Below are 16,079 nucleotides of genomic sequence, written 5' to 3' on the forward strand. Positions count from 1 at the left end.
TACTTGTACTTGTACTCTTGTACTCCCTTCCTCCCAAAATAGCACCCATTTTCAAAGGTTACATTGTACATAAATTGACCAGTAATGTTGCTGGCTGTACAATGTTTTGCTTTCCACTTTATTACAGTATAGTATACTCAGTATGTTAGTTGCTTTATAATTATTGCTGTACAATGGAGGCTGAAGAATTTTTTTTAATTAATTTTTGTTTATTGCCAAAAAACAAACAAATGTACAGTATTAGAAAAAACTAGTAGCATTAAATTGGTGCTCAAATTTAATATTTTCTGTACAGTACACAAAACATAACTGCTTCTGAAAATATTGAAAAGTGTGTTAGGCAAGAGATAGGCTGTGGTTCAATGCTGTGTTGTGCTGTGAAAATAGCAGAGTTCTCTATTAGGCAATGTTCACCCAGGGCTGTACTCTGCACATCCTTAGCAGGGATTTCAAAGCTGGTCCCTGAGAAGTCCAGATGGCTGTCGACTTCTGGTACAGTAGCTGAAAGAGCGGAAGAAAAAAAAACAGAGAAAGAGAGACTTGGTGTACTGCACACTGTTTCTGCAACCAGGATTTGGGAAAGGGTCAGTCAGGTGGTAGTGACAGTCAGTGTCTGGAAGTGTCACAGTGGGTATGCAGTGCTCACCTGTCTGCTGGAAACAGGAAACTCTACGCCAACTCATGCAACCCTGGACTGAGCTGGTCCCTGAGAAGTCTCAATAGCTTTTGACTCCTGGTACAATAGCTGAAACAGAGCGTAAGAAAAAATTAAGTAACAGAGCAAGTGGGACCGATGTGCTTGTGCCACAGTCTGTGTCAGAGATGGTGAGAGTGGGAGAGAGACACTTTGTGTACTGCATGCTGTTTCTGCAACCAGGATCTGGGAAATGGTCAGTCAGGCAGTAGGGACAGTCAGTGTCTGAAAGTGTCATGGGGGTGTGGTGCTCACCTTTTTATTCCTCCTGATCTGATGCCTCTTCCTGTGGACGTTCTGGTGCTGGCTTGTCTTGTGCTTGGACTCTCTGTCTTCTAAGCTCATCCACTACCAGTTGCAGAAGTTTCTCCATAGCAAAACTGGCTGCCGAAGATTGATGCAATGTTGTCCAGATCATATCCAAATTCCTACTAATGTCTTGCTGGTTAAAAAAAAAAAATCATAATAGACTCAGATTGCTGCCATTGGAAATCTCCAAAAGTCGACAATACGGATATCAATACTCCCTGGCTCATGATAAAGTTTGCTTGAATCTGGATGATCTCGTCCATCCGTGATTCCATCCCTTGTTGTCACGTTGATATGTCAGTCTCCATCTGCATGCTGGCTGTAGTCCTCTGCATTGCTATTTCTCTTGCATCACTATGAAATAAATATTCTTTTGTCAAAGGAAAAACTGTATACACCAGTTGATAATAGAGGAATATAAAAAAAGTCAATTTGTATGCATAATGTACCTGAAACATTCACTGGGGTTGGGCTGCTGGCTTGAGGCTCCAGCACAGAGGCCTCCTCTTCTCCAGTGAGTTGTGGCTCTTCCTGGTGGTGTTCTGCCTCTGGCTCTTCTTGGCAGTGTTCTGCCTCTGGCTCTTCTTGGCGGTGTTCTGCCTCATTGGAAAGTTGTGGTGTCTCCTCATGTTGATGTTCTTGAAGAAAAAAGGAATAAAAATGCAGATTAGATTTTATACATTGCAACACTGATTAAGGATGAGATTTCAAAATGCCTACTGTACATACAGTAGCAAATACAGTTATATTGTGATAAACTTACCAGCATTGGGTTTCTTTCTTTTCCATTTAATATGGGTCTTCTGTTCATTTGGGAGGAATTGGAGATGATCTCTCAGCTTTGTCTCCCATGAAGAAAACTTGACATGCCTGACCTCTCCTTCTTGCGTTTCCATCTTCACCATCTTCTCCTTTTTAAAGGACCGGCAGACATGGAATTTCTACTTGCATTGCTCCGCGGACCTGCAACAAGATCCTATCTTACTCTCAGCAGCAGCAATCTTCATCCATATATCATTCTTCTCATCAAAGCTCATGCACACTGCAGACTTACCCAAAAGCCTGTTGCACAATGCAAGAACCTAATAAAAAATAAGAGAACAAAATTTTAGCAAAGACATGACATTCATGATAGTAATCAACTAACAGAACCATAACTGCATATACAGTACAGAACATACCATACAGTTAATAATTCCCTGATCAAAATATAGCATCAAGCAAACGTAATGATCTAATTTTGATTATGTTCTGCAGTGTGTTGCAAATATAACGTGCATGGTGCAGGCAGGCAGGCGGAGGATCAGGTACAAGGAGGAATGAGGGTGGGTTGGCACAGGGAAAAAAGATAAAAGGATGATGGCAAAGGTACAGTGCATTAGGAGGTATGAGTGGTGGCATGGGAATGAGGGCACAGGTGGCTGACAGTGAAAGATACTCTTTACAGCCAATCAGCAACAATTGGTTATTAAGTAGTGAGTGACAGCCACTTACTACATAGTGTATAGTATATACTGTATATTTATATATATATATATATATATATATATATACATACATATACACACTATATATAACTAGGCACAAAGATACAGAACTCCAATAAATAAGTGTATTCAACCACCATTAATACATACATACTGTAGTGTAAGTCTATGTTTTGGTGCATCTGTTTTTTTAACTGCTGGACTATACATACTGATTAACACTAAACAAATGTGTTTTGTGTACTTATGTTTACCTGTGAGGGATTATTTATATCCAAAAAATAGGTGTTGATAGAAACGTCCCATCCACCTGATATTCAAGGTACACACCGTTTGATATATTTAAGGCAAACACGTTTTCAGGTTTTAAGGTTACCTTAGAATTTCTCACATAAAGAGAATTCAACAGCAAAGATTAGTGTATTATATGTTTAAGTACCTACAGGCTACAGGTACAGTAGATTACTTTAAAAAAAAAAACATCAGTTAACATCAATGTTCCAGAATCAATGTTTAGGTCTAAATGTTTTGTAATCTATGTTAAAAACATGGTACAGTACTTTCAATGTTTTCTTTCTATGTCCTATCCTTAGTGCACACACTCCAAGCAGCTCTCCTCCTCCCCCACCCACAGCAGTGTAACAGCAGCAGCTTCCTTCCCCCTCTATGATCACAGCAGCACTGGCTCTGTGTGACCCCAGGGCCAGATTTAAGGTCTGTGGGGGTATCTGGGTAACAAACATTCAGGGGCCCTGATCAATAAAAGTTATATATATATATATATACATATATATATATATATATCAGCATTCCATGCAAGAAAGAATGAACCAGGCTCACCCTTTCTAGCACGGTACACCGCCATATGTTGGTTTTGGATACTATATATATATATATATAAATATATATATATATATATATATACACACACACACAATACATAGGTGTTCGGCACTCTCTTACTAACTTTGCTGGGCCAGGTGCCTCACAATCAGTAAATACCCCTCTTGGTGTGGCACTCCAGGAAATGAATAAAGAGTTCTCAAACCAGCAGCATCAGGTGAATCAACATTTCAATGCCATATATTTAGGTATTTTCAGGATTAAGTGAATATAATGAACAGCTTACCTTATATATGTTACATCAAGTGAAAGCATGCAGACTGCCACAGTGGGACCTCCCTCCCAGATCAGACACAGCTTGATGGTGTCATCACTGTAAGACTCACAGTGCACCCATCACCATAGTCACTGCTATAATAGAATGCAACAGGTAGTAAAAACTACAGACTACTCTAATATCGTTCGTCTATTAGGACCACGATAATGTCTGGTAGACACTTCGCAACAGCCCCTCATTCGCTAGCTTCATTGAAATATTGCATGAAAGACCATATTCCCTCTATGGCCCGAGGAGGAAAAATAGGTCTAATGTCACTTAGATGTGAGACCCACTGGATACATCATTTGGGCACCCTTGTTCCCAAGGGACTGAATGAGCAATTAGGACTTGGTTGTTTCATTTAGTTTATTTTCTAATCCGTATAGTATATTTGTCAGTCGGATCTGGTATGTAGATTCACTAAATTAGTAGATGAAATAATATGTTGTGGTTGCTATACATTGTTTATTTGGCACATAACTTACTCCTTGGAAGATACTTTGTGAGATTATAACTGTACCATATGATATGTTATAATGTAGTAACTTTTTTTCATAGATTAGATAGTAATTGATTATCTTATTATAGATCTTTACACAATGCGATTAGCTGTTATTATATTATAAACATACATCAGGTTTATGTTTGTATTGTCAGATTCTCCTGTTACTATTCATACTGTGCATATTAGAGTAGTCTGTAGTTTTTACTACCTGTTGTATTCTATTATATCTGTCACTATGGTGATGGGTGCACTGTGTCATCACTGCTAGTCTTGCAGTGATGACATCCTCAAGTCATGTCTGATCTTTGAGGGAGGTCCCACTCTGGCAGCCATCATGTTGGGTGTAAAACACATATATAAGGTAAGCTGAACACTGTATTCACTTAATCCTGATGAGAAGGCCTAAATAAATGGCATTGAAACGTTGATTCACCTGATGCTGCTGGTTTGAGAACTCTTTATTCCTTGCCTGGAGTGCCACACCAAGAGGTGTATTTATTTATTTATATATATATATATATATATATATATATATATATATATTAGGAAAAAGAGAGCACTCACATATTGCCGCAAGTCCATTCGGTCGATGTTTTGGGCCTCAGCGGACCCTTTGTCAAGACACAGAGACCACAAAGTTTGTCCAAGGCATATACAAACAACTCTGCCTATAAGAGCCTATATATACCCACTGTGTAATCCTGAGACACACCCATCAAACCACATTAAACAACACAACCAATTAGCTGCATTAAGTGTATTATATCTCATATTACTCACAACATTGCTGTGAACAATCAGTGTCTATAGCCTCCATAGAAAGCACAGTCTCACTTCAATGAACAGAATGTAAACAAGCAGGAAAACCAGCATGCGTTCCAGCTCAGTGGAACACATACCAGGTGCTTGACTCATCATCTAACATCATAGAACTGCAGGCTTACTAGTTAAACATTAACACCTGATAAGTAATGTCAGGCTCCGGAAGGCATGCCAGCCATCAGCAGTGGAACACAAATACATCCATTACCATGGAAACAGGTCTCAGACACTAGGGCTACACTTGGCCCTCTAGTGTCCAAGTATCCCACATACAAAAAAACACATGCTTCACAAGAACGTCCTATTCAGTCATAAGTGTCACAAACTCATGGATGGATTGTGGATGCAACCTGTATTCAGGGAATTGGCTAGACCTATTCCTGAGGCACGTAGTCTAATGTGCCAGTGGTATTCACCACGGACCCTCGCAAGAAGGTATGGACTTGGCTGCGTCTGACACACGGTCGCTGCCTCAGGTTAGGTTTCTCTATACAGGTGCTGGTGAACTTGGTAGGAGTGCAGAAGACTTTAGCGTAGTCAACAAGCCAGGTCAGGATAAAACAGAGGAGACAGTACCAGGGAGCAGGCATAAACAGGTCACAAGGAATAGCCGAGGTCAGAACCAGATATCAAGGCAGAACCAGGGGTCAGGCAGAGTCGGAGTCACAAACAAGCCGAAGTCAGAACCAATAATCAGGCTATGCACAGGAACACTGGAGTATGGTATTAGAGCTTATACTCTGGCACAGGAGTGATCCCAGGAACTTCCTTTTATAGGCAGGTTTTAATGAGGCGCCTTCTGTGACGTCATGCAGAAGTGTACTAGCCCTTTAAATCCTCCTGCAGTACAGTGCACATGCCCCTATGGGAGTCGCAGCCATCTGCACATACCCTAACAGCAGGAGCTGTACAGCCACAGGCGCCGAGATCTCCCTGCTGCCGCTCGCTGGAGGACCCCCCAGGAGCCGGAGAGAACTTCATCAGTAGCGGGAGCAGGGATCTCCCCACCTGCTGCCCATCAGAGAACCAGTGCTGCTGGACCCGGTAAGTGATGATCAGACTCCGGCACACTGTGGCAATAAAGGTTACCATAGCAACCCTCAGTACGGTGGGTGGCTTGTGTATCAGGATCACACAACAAGCATCACAGTAAGTGTAAAGCATAAACATACCTCAGCCTTACTAAATATGTTATTGAATATAGAGATAGAAAAAAAAATCTATATTAACACTAAAGAAAATAAAACCCGAGGACCATCTGAAAAATTTACTAACCTAACCTAAACCATATTTATCATATATAAACCATATGACAAACAATGTGTGTATATATATATATATATATATATATACATATATACACATACATATACAGGCACATAAAGAAAAATATAATGCATATATAAAAAAAGAAAAAATAAACAAAGAAAAATAATAAAAATATTTCATAAAAAAATAATAATGCAAGTAATAAATCTTCGTTAGATGTCCCTTCCAGGCCAGAAGAACATTTTTACCATTGGATTTTGAAAAATCAGTTTAAGCTACTGATGCAGAATCTCAAATATAGGCATTGAGACATGAGTGTTTCTAGAGTGGAATGGGCCCATATGCAGTCTCTGACATGGGCACCCTCCTCTCTGTCCGGCGGCCGGCAGCGCACTGAGCTGTGCGCGGCCAGCGTCGGAGTTATAGACTCTGGGCACTAGAGTGCGCCCAGGAGTTATAGAGGATGTGCTGGTCACCGCGAACCAGGAAAATGGCTGCGGTGGCCATTTTCCCTGTACTGCGCATGCACGAACGATGGGAAAATGGCAGCAGTGGCCATTATCCAGTTGTTTTTACAGTGCTGGACCCCTGTGCCAATGTGGGACTCCGGAGAGGTAAGTCATTTTATGGGTGCTGGGTGTGCAGTGTATTGCCCCCCTGGACCCAGGGGCCCATGTTCCCGCACACCCTGCACCCATTATAGATACACCCCTGCATTGAGATAATTCATCTCATTCAGGCCCCTTGGGGCCACAGTGTCCAGTTGATAGATCCATCTAGCCTCTCTTTTCAACAAAAGTAGACCCCGATTTCCCCTCTCGTTAGTGGGGGAATCCAGTCTATTAACATATATCTCAAGGTATAGACTTGGTGATGTGTTCTCAAGAAATGCATGGCCATAGGTTTATCCGTGGATCCTGTTTTGTATGCGAGGTGAATAGAGGACCAGTTCTGGGCCATGTGCTCTTTGAATGTCCTTTTCATCTGCCCCACAAAGGGCATGTTAGGAAGTATATGATGTGGTGAAGCTGGAAAGTAAGCCTATGGGGTATATTCAATTGGCCGCGAGAAAAGCCAAAAACCCGCACCTGCGAGGTATTTCCTGCAGGTGCGGGTTTTTTGCAATTCTATTAAGTGCATGTTTTTTATAAAAACACGCGCCGGGAGGTTTTTTTTTGCGCACCTCCTGAGCAAGCGTGATTTTTCCAGAAATCAATGTTCTTAGGAAAAATCACGTGTACTTGCTCTGACAACCCCCCCACTCCCCAAAGACTAATTAAGCAATTGGAAGTATCCAATTAGCTTAATTAGTCTTTAATTACTCACCTTCTGAAGCGCTGTCTTCTCATCTTCTTCTGCATCCAGCGTCGGGAGCCGGTTCTTCTGCAGCAGCGGTGAGTATGTCAGTGTGTGTGGTGTATGTAAGTGTGTATGAGTGACTGTGTGGTGTCAGTGTGTGTGTATGAGTGCATGAGTGTGTGTGTGACACCCGGTGCGGTGTGTGTGGCCCCCCAGAATGGGCGCTTGGAGAACTACATCTCCCAGCAGCTCTTGCTCCTCCCATCAGCCCCCGGGACTCCCAGCAGCCCCCTCTCCAGTAAGAAGAGAGAGGGGAGGCCGCCGGGAGCCACGGAGACCCGGACAGGTAAGTGACTTTTTTTTTTTTTTAAATTTACGCAGCGCGTGGTTTTCAGTGATGAAAACCCCGTGCCCACTGTTTTTTTAATTGAATCCCGCGGGTATCGGGACCACGCATATCCACGGGATTTCGAAATTGGCCGCGAGGGTCGCGAGGTTTTTTCCTCGCAAAACCTCGCGGCCAATTGAATATACCCCTATGTCTCAAATAAATCTTATATATAACACCAAGGATGTGGCACTCCTGGCATGTTAAATGAAGAGATGAGTCATGGCAATGTGCATCAATGTTTCAGTTCATTATAAAATATAATTTATTGGTAAAAAATATCTATCCATCGGCAAGTGTGTATAGGCAGTCTGAATGTACAATGTAACCTTGGAAAATGGGTGCTATTTTGGGAGGAAGGAGGGGACCAAAAGTAGAAAAGTGTCTCAGTACATGAAGGGGAACATTAATGAGTAGTAACAAAACCCAAGGGGAGGGCTAATGAAAATGTTATTTGTGTCTGTGGAAAATGTGCAGCCTTTACAAATGAATTCCTTGTCCCCCCTCTGTCTTGAGAAAAGCAATGGGTTATCCTGGAAAAGGACATGAACATGATCATACTGAAAATTACTGATGGCCAGTTTTGAATTATACTGTATATCTAGAACGAGTACTGTATATGAAATATGGAGCCATATTTCAAAGCTTTATTTTCTATGTAGTTTATCTAAAATGTGATTTTATGACTCAGTATATGAAATATGGAGCCATATTTTCAAGGGGAAATTTCTATAGTAGGTTACTAAGAAATCGCTACACTCACATGTCATCCTCACTGACTCAGATCTCCACATACTGTACACGCTGTTCACACCCTCTATATGAAATATGATTTTATTCTAAAAAGTTTTATTGTTATTAAAATTATATTATTGAGAATATTATATTATTGAACCATATAAATTTATTTTTGTAGCAAAAAAAAGGTCACACTGAGATTTGAACCCTACTGTAGATGGGTAGTGTGATGTGTAGTCACTTTACCACTACACTATAACACATACATGTGAAAGCTTCAAATAAAAGTATAGTGGTCGCTCACATCAGCTCAATGATATTGCACCGGTAAAGGACAGTTTTTTACTTCTTACATAGTAAAAATTAACTGAAATGACAGCTTCTGTTATAGATTTCTAGTTCCAACTAGAAACATAGCAACAGTTTGTTTTTCAGCAAATGAAATATGGTGCTATATTTCCTAGCGCTATTTTTTATGTCATTTATTATAAATGTGATTTTTTTATTGCTCCAGTATATGAAATATTGAGCCATATTTCCAAGCACTTTTTGCTTGTCTGTTGTGATGTGCAGTGACTTTCCACTATGCCACAATACCTGCAGATGGGAAGCACAGAATCTGTATTTTCAGAAACTGATAACAGTTTCCTAGTGACAGTTTTTTTGATCCTAGTGTTTCAGCGGCTAGTATAGTGATTTAGCTGCAAATGCATAATGCAGCTTTAATAAAAATAAACACTTCTCAACACACCTCATTTGCACTCTTTATTAAATCCAAAGCAGACCACTACTGTACTTGAAAAAAATGCAAAGATCTTCGCTACACAGGTGGAACACTATTTAGTGCTACATTACGTGATACACTGGCCACCCAGTGGTGAAATTATGAATTGCATCTTTGCTGCACAGCAGACGGCATGGCACAGCAACATATGAAAATTGATGTAACACTAAATTGAGTGCCATGGCACAATTTTCGGAAAGGTGTATGTGGACACATCTGTAAATGGCTCAAGGAACAAAGCATAATAAATTTGAGTCCATGGCCAGGAACTCCCCAGATGCTAATCCCATTGAGAACTTGTAGTCAATCCTCAAGATGTGGGTGGACAAACAAAAACCCAAGCATTGATTTGGCAAGAATGGGCGGCCATCAGTCAGTATGTGGCTCAGAATTTGATAGACAGCATACCAGGGTGAATTGCTTAGTTCTTGAAAAGAAGTGTCAACACTGCAAATATTGATTCTTTGCATAAATTTAAAGTATTTAAAATAAAAGCCTTTGACACTTATGAAATGCTTGTATTTTTACTTCAGTTTACTATAGTAACATCTGAAAAAAAAGATCTAAAAACACTGAAGCAGCAAACTTTGTGAAAACCAATGCTTGTGTCATTCTCAAATCTTTTGGCTATGGCTGTACATACGTGAGGAAACACAAAGCAAAAAGCAAAAAACATACCTGTCATTAGAATAGAACCTGTGTCTGTAACACTCCAAATTTGTAGTACATGTGCACTAGCCTGTTAAATTTGTAAATACCTTTTAATACATTCCTGCCTATAAACCTCTAAGATTCACCTGCCTATAAACCTCTAAGATTCACCTGCCTAGAACCTCTAAGACAAAACCTGCCTGTACCTTCTAAAACCACAAGATGTCGCTATTTTGATTATACCATTAATGAAATACCAAGACAGTTGAATAGCGGTCCGAAGCGCTAAAGATTATTATTCAGGTAAAAGTACAGATGTTACAACGCTATGATCTAATAATGAGCGCAAATAAATTGTACAAACATTAGGTCATAAGGTACAGTTAAAATACATGAAATGGTTATTAAAGATCAAAATACAATGAGCAATATGAGAAAGAGAGAGAGAGAGAGAGAAAGAGACATATTAAAATACAATGAGAGATATATCAATGTCTGCTGAGAGCACATGTTCAAGATGGCTGGTGATGGAGTGTGTGTGAGGGGGGGGGGTTGGGAATGCTTCCTGCCCTATTGTCCAAACCGCATGGTCTACAAACAAACTCCATTATGAAGCTACCTCATTGAAATCTCCCATAATGCCATAGTTAATTAAATATACACGCTGGATATCATATGCCAACACATCAGGCAAACACTGCACCATTTAATATTCCAACATGTACCACACAAGCTGATTCCAATATACAACAATACCATCCTACTACAGACCTCATTCAGTAGTCACTAGACCATGGGGAGGGGGAAGGGCCGAAGCACATGTTTTTCCTTTGTTTGCAAGCCTCATGATCCCTAGGCAAACTCCATCCTGCACCAAGCTGCAACTCCGCAAATCATCCATCAATGACCACAACCACAACAAAGACAATATACCTATCTGACCCACACAACACCACAACTGGGCAGAATCACAATTTCCCTTGTTCACCCCACATGGAGGCAAGCCATCTCCAACAAACCGCAGACAACATACCCATCTGACTCACACAACACCACACGGCAACCACCCACGACCATTCAAAGCTGCCATCAATTCAACCTCCACGATACAACACTGACACCACCCTATGATCACATTCATGAGTATACAGCACACACAAAGCTCATCTCTCCAACCAGCATCAATCATTCACAAATGGGAAGGCAAACACAGAACACATGGCAAGGCCCCAACACAGAACACATGGCAGGGCCCCAACACAGAACACATGGCAGGCCCCAACACAGAACACATCAGAGGATCTCAATCAACCAGCATCAATCATTCACAAATATCACAACAATTCCACAATCAATCCCTTTCCTGCATGCTAACAACAGACTATTGTACCCTACAGTGTAGATGAAGAGTACAGATTAGATAACATATCAATTACTGTATACAGACTCATAAATATCCTTAAAACTACAAACCACACACCATGCTAAGCTAATAACAGATTAACACCTAACATAGCTACAGACACCCAAATAGGCTAAATATTGCACATTTTATACTCAGCTATAACAACCCAGAGGAACTGAGACCCATTCTTCCGTTGTCTGGTCAGGGAGTGTACCTCTCTCTTCCTTCCAAAATCTCCAAGTGCCTGCTAAGCTGTGTGTGCATGCTATGTTCCCACCCCCTTTTACCTGTGAGGTCATCAGAAAGGGAGTATCCTTTTGGTTACCTTAAACTACTGTTAATTAAATTCTACTCCCAGTTAGCTAGCTCTATTGATTAGACTGGAATAACCAGTTCTTTGGACAAAAATGTAAACAGTCCTACACCATGTTATTGTCTTTTGGTAAAGGTTAGAAATCTGTTACAGGGCATTTATTGGACAATTCCAAATGGATACAAAAGGTCTCCAACCTCCTTTTGTATCCCCCACCTGCAAATCTAAGCTGCTATGGAAAACAACATTTCAAATAGATATTCTCTCTAACATTCATATTTCATAGCCGCATGTTCTGATCTTCATATTGATGTCACCGGAATGCTGTGGAAATAGAGTCGATCAGTACAGTTCCACACACAGTTCAATTGTCATTTACTAAGCCATAGTTACAGAAAACATTCATTTCTTTATATACTAACATTGCGTTTAAATTATCCTTTTTGCGTTACGGGACCATTGCTTTTAAATGTATGTATGCGGGGAAAACAGCACTGAATTGCATTGTGCGTCTGATTGCAAGCAGATTCTGTCTTCGCCAATTATCCGGTTTTGACAAGCCTATTAATCTACTTAATATTTTTAGTGGAATAAGAAATTTTGTCATAGTTTTAAGCCATTTTGTTGCAACATTTTATATATTAAAAAAACAATCTATAGGGTTTCACTATCAAGTCCATTGAAACACTTGACTACTGATGCTGTTAAAGGGTACTATCCATTACATAAGTTAAAAAACACAAGGCAATATGTATCAGTCATAGGAATAGAACCTGCGTCTCTACCCAACCACGAATCTATAGTATTATGTGCTCTAGCCCATTGAGCCACACAATCTGCTTAGAATAATAAGACATTTTGTAATAGTTTTAAGCTGTTATGTTGCAAAATTTTATATACTTTAAAAAATAACTATAGGGTTTAATCATCAAATCCATTAAAACACTTGACTACTAATGCTGTTAGAGGGTACTATGCATTACATAATTGAAGAGACACAAAGCAAAATGCAAAAATCGCATCTTATTGGAATACATCTTGTGACCGTCCCATTTTAAATCTATAGTACACGTGCACTAGCCATTTGAGCATCATGATTTATTTAGAATAATGGGACATTTTTTATTAGTTTTAAGCCATATGTTGCAAAATTAATATGCTTAAAAAATCATAGAGTTTCACTATCAAGTCCATTGACTACTGCTGTTTTTTAGGGTACTTTACATTAGTTATGTGAAAAGACACAAACCAATATGCAATAAACATCAATCATATGTTGGGCATACACTATACAATTATTTGTCAGATATCTGTCCAATCTGGCTGGTTGGAATGAAAACCTGGTAATGTATGGGAGCAAATGACAGTCTATAATATGGTATTAAACACTGAAAAAAGGCCAAAAAATATTGTTCAAATTGGTTAAATTCATGTGTTTTAACCAATTTGTCTATACAACCATTTTTGCCTGTTTTCCAGTGTTTGTGAGCAAATGGTCGATTGTTAATTGCTCCCATACATTTCCAGATATTCATTCCAACCAGCCAGATTGGGCAGATATCTGACAGTTAATTGTATAGTGTATGTCCAGTATTAGGAATAGAAACTGTGTATTTACCACTCCAAATCTAAAGCATCAAGCACTAGCCCATTGAGCCATATGATCTGTTTAGAATAATAGGAAATGTTGTAAATGTTTTAAGCCATTATGTTGCAAAATTGTATATACTTAAAATGTATAGGGTTTCACTATCAAGTCCATTGAAACACTTGACTACTAATGCTGTTAAAGGGTACTATGAATTACATAAGTGAAAAGACTCAAAGCACTATGTAAAAAACATCAGTCATAGGAATATAACCTATGACTGACCCACTGCAAATCTATAGTATCATATGCATTAGACCATTGAGCCACATTAAACTAAATAATTGTATGGAACAACACTGGCACACTCTGATATAAAGCTGCCAATGTAAATGACCTACTGTTCCCACCAAGAACAATTAAATATAATCATAAAAATACAAAAAAACAGTCAAAAACAAATGGTGCTAATCAGAAGGTTTAGAAAGAGTATAAATGGAAAGTATCCAGATAAACCGTCCCTGCTCCCTTAGAGCCTCTGGAGACTTCCCATTTATACTCTCTTTGAAGCACCGAATCTGGTGCTAATCACAGTACGGTTCCAAATCTCCTATTTTTCAGTCTGAGTGACCTCAGAGCACACTACCTGTGAAAAATGTCAATAAATTTGCTATCTACTACACTATATACCACTTTCTCTCCTTTTCTTTTTTATATATATGTATCCTGGAGAGAGATAATATTGGATAAACATCGGAGCAATCCATGTATACATATATATTTATGTTTGACAAGAAGACAGAGACTAAACAAGGACTATAATCATCTGTATTAACCTTCTGATTACCCTAGTTTGTTCATGACTGTTTCTTTGCATTTTCATTGAGCCACATGATCTGTTTAGTATAAGAGGACATTTTGTAATTGTTTTAAGCCATTATGTTGCTAAATTTTATATTCTTAAAAAAAATATATAGGGTTTCACTAGCAAGTCCATTGAAAAACTTGGCTACTAATACTGTTAAAGGGTACTATGCATTACTTAATTGAAGAGACACAAAGCAAAATGCAAATCTGTCATTGGAATATAACTTGTGACTGTCCCACTGCAAATCTACAGTACATGTTCACTAGCCCATTGAGCCACCTGATCTGTTTATAATAAGTAGAATTTTTGTAATAGTTTTAAGCCATTTTGTTTAAAATGTATATACTAAAAAAAAAACTCTATGGGGTTTCACTATCAAGTCCATTGAAAGACTTTTAAAGGGTACTATACATTACATACAGTAACATACAAACTGAATTTCCCTTTTCATGTACACACTTAACTCTTGTTGTTCTCAATATATAGATTGAATTACCAATTACTGACATTTTATTAGGACCTCTAAAACAAAAATTCCTTTTGTGGCTGTAAAGAGGCCAGGGTCAGACTGTCCCACACAGGTACAGGTGAAACCCCCAGTGGACCTCACTACCCAAGTCCATATTTTCTCCTCTAGTGTCAGCTTCCTGTCTGTGTTCTCATATATTACATTGTTATTTTATTGTGCTTAATTATTATATATATTGTTATATTATAGTGCATTCTGACGACTAAGGTGTATACACTACAGTGCATTGCTGATATCAATCTGGAACATTATCATTCAAGCATCAGTATTTACTATATATATTTATAAAGGAACCCAGACCATGCATTCTCTTATGGTTAGCCAATCCTCTGTGGTGGCTGGCCACACCCTCTATGGAGGCTGACCACATCCCTTAAGTATGGGCCCTTACTACATTTCCTTGGTGGGGTCTTTATGCCCCAGTCCGACACTGAAAGAGGCTTATCAGCAACCTTCTGTTGAGGGAAATGCCATTAACATATTACACTGTACAACAAATTAATACTTTTAATTTGTTTCCTTTCTAAAAATAGTCATACATTACTAATTTGAGGTCAAGAAAAACTAAAATTATTTCAGAATGTTTTTACTAGCTCTATTTTTTGAGCTACACTACTTGTACTATACTGTATGTACATTAGTAATATAGTCATAGTGAAAAGCTATTTTAAAATAATCTGATATTTTCTTGATAGAAAATAAATAACAGTTGTTTTAATTCAATCAATCACAAATAAGAACACAAAACGAAACAAACATACAGCATACGAAACAAATATACAGCATGCGAAACAAACATACAGCATACGGAAGTACTATCTAATATAGTGGCCTATTCATCGGGGTGCTTTCTCTTTGCTTGTCACTTGTACTTCTCTTCTGGGGCATCTCTTGTCACTGTCCAACAGTAGTGATTCACCTGCCCTGATATCTTTGTTCCATTGCTGAAATGTCTTGATGGAATCGCTCACAATGCTTGTCACTCAGTGCACCACAGTTATCTTGTGTGGGTAATCCCGTGAATCGCATATATTTGAATAGGGGAGGGGACAAATAACTGTTTCATTTAATTGGGTCATTAGGCCCCGTCCCCTCTGCGCGGAACGCTGATTGCTGGTAAGATTCTCTCCATTCTGCCCACTTCACTAGGAATACCCCTACATCATCATAAATGGGCTATATCTTGGAACTCAGAGCTAACTGAGAGTTTTAAATGTCATATTCATTCTTTGCATGCTGAAATCAATTAGACGTAACTATTTTCACAT

General features: G+C 39.1%; 1 long non-coding RNA gene across 1 annotated transcript; it reads right to left on the reverse strand.

Moving 5' to 3' along the window:
- Positions 1-358: 358 nt before the first annotated feature.
- On the reverse strand, positions 359-1,051 carry LOC148501007 (uncharacterized). The gene is made up of 3 exons (XR_015870091.1): positions 950-1,051; positions 647-745; positions 359-501 (listed from the first exon to the last, which is right to left on the reverse strand). It is a non-coding gene; the product is annotated as an uncharacterized LOC148501007 (long non-coding RNA).
- Positions 1,052-16,079: the final 15,028 nt, after the last annotated feature.

The sequence above is a fragment of the Taudactylus pleione genome, unplaced genomic scaffold (genome assembly GCF_031769625.1).
Source record: "Taudactylus pleione unplaced genomic scaffold, aTauple2 ptg000536l, whole genome shotgun sequence".
Classification (NCBI taxonomy): domain Eukaryota; kingdom Metazoa; phylum Chordata; class Amphibia; order Anura; family Myobatrachidae; genus Taudactylus; species Taudactylus pleione.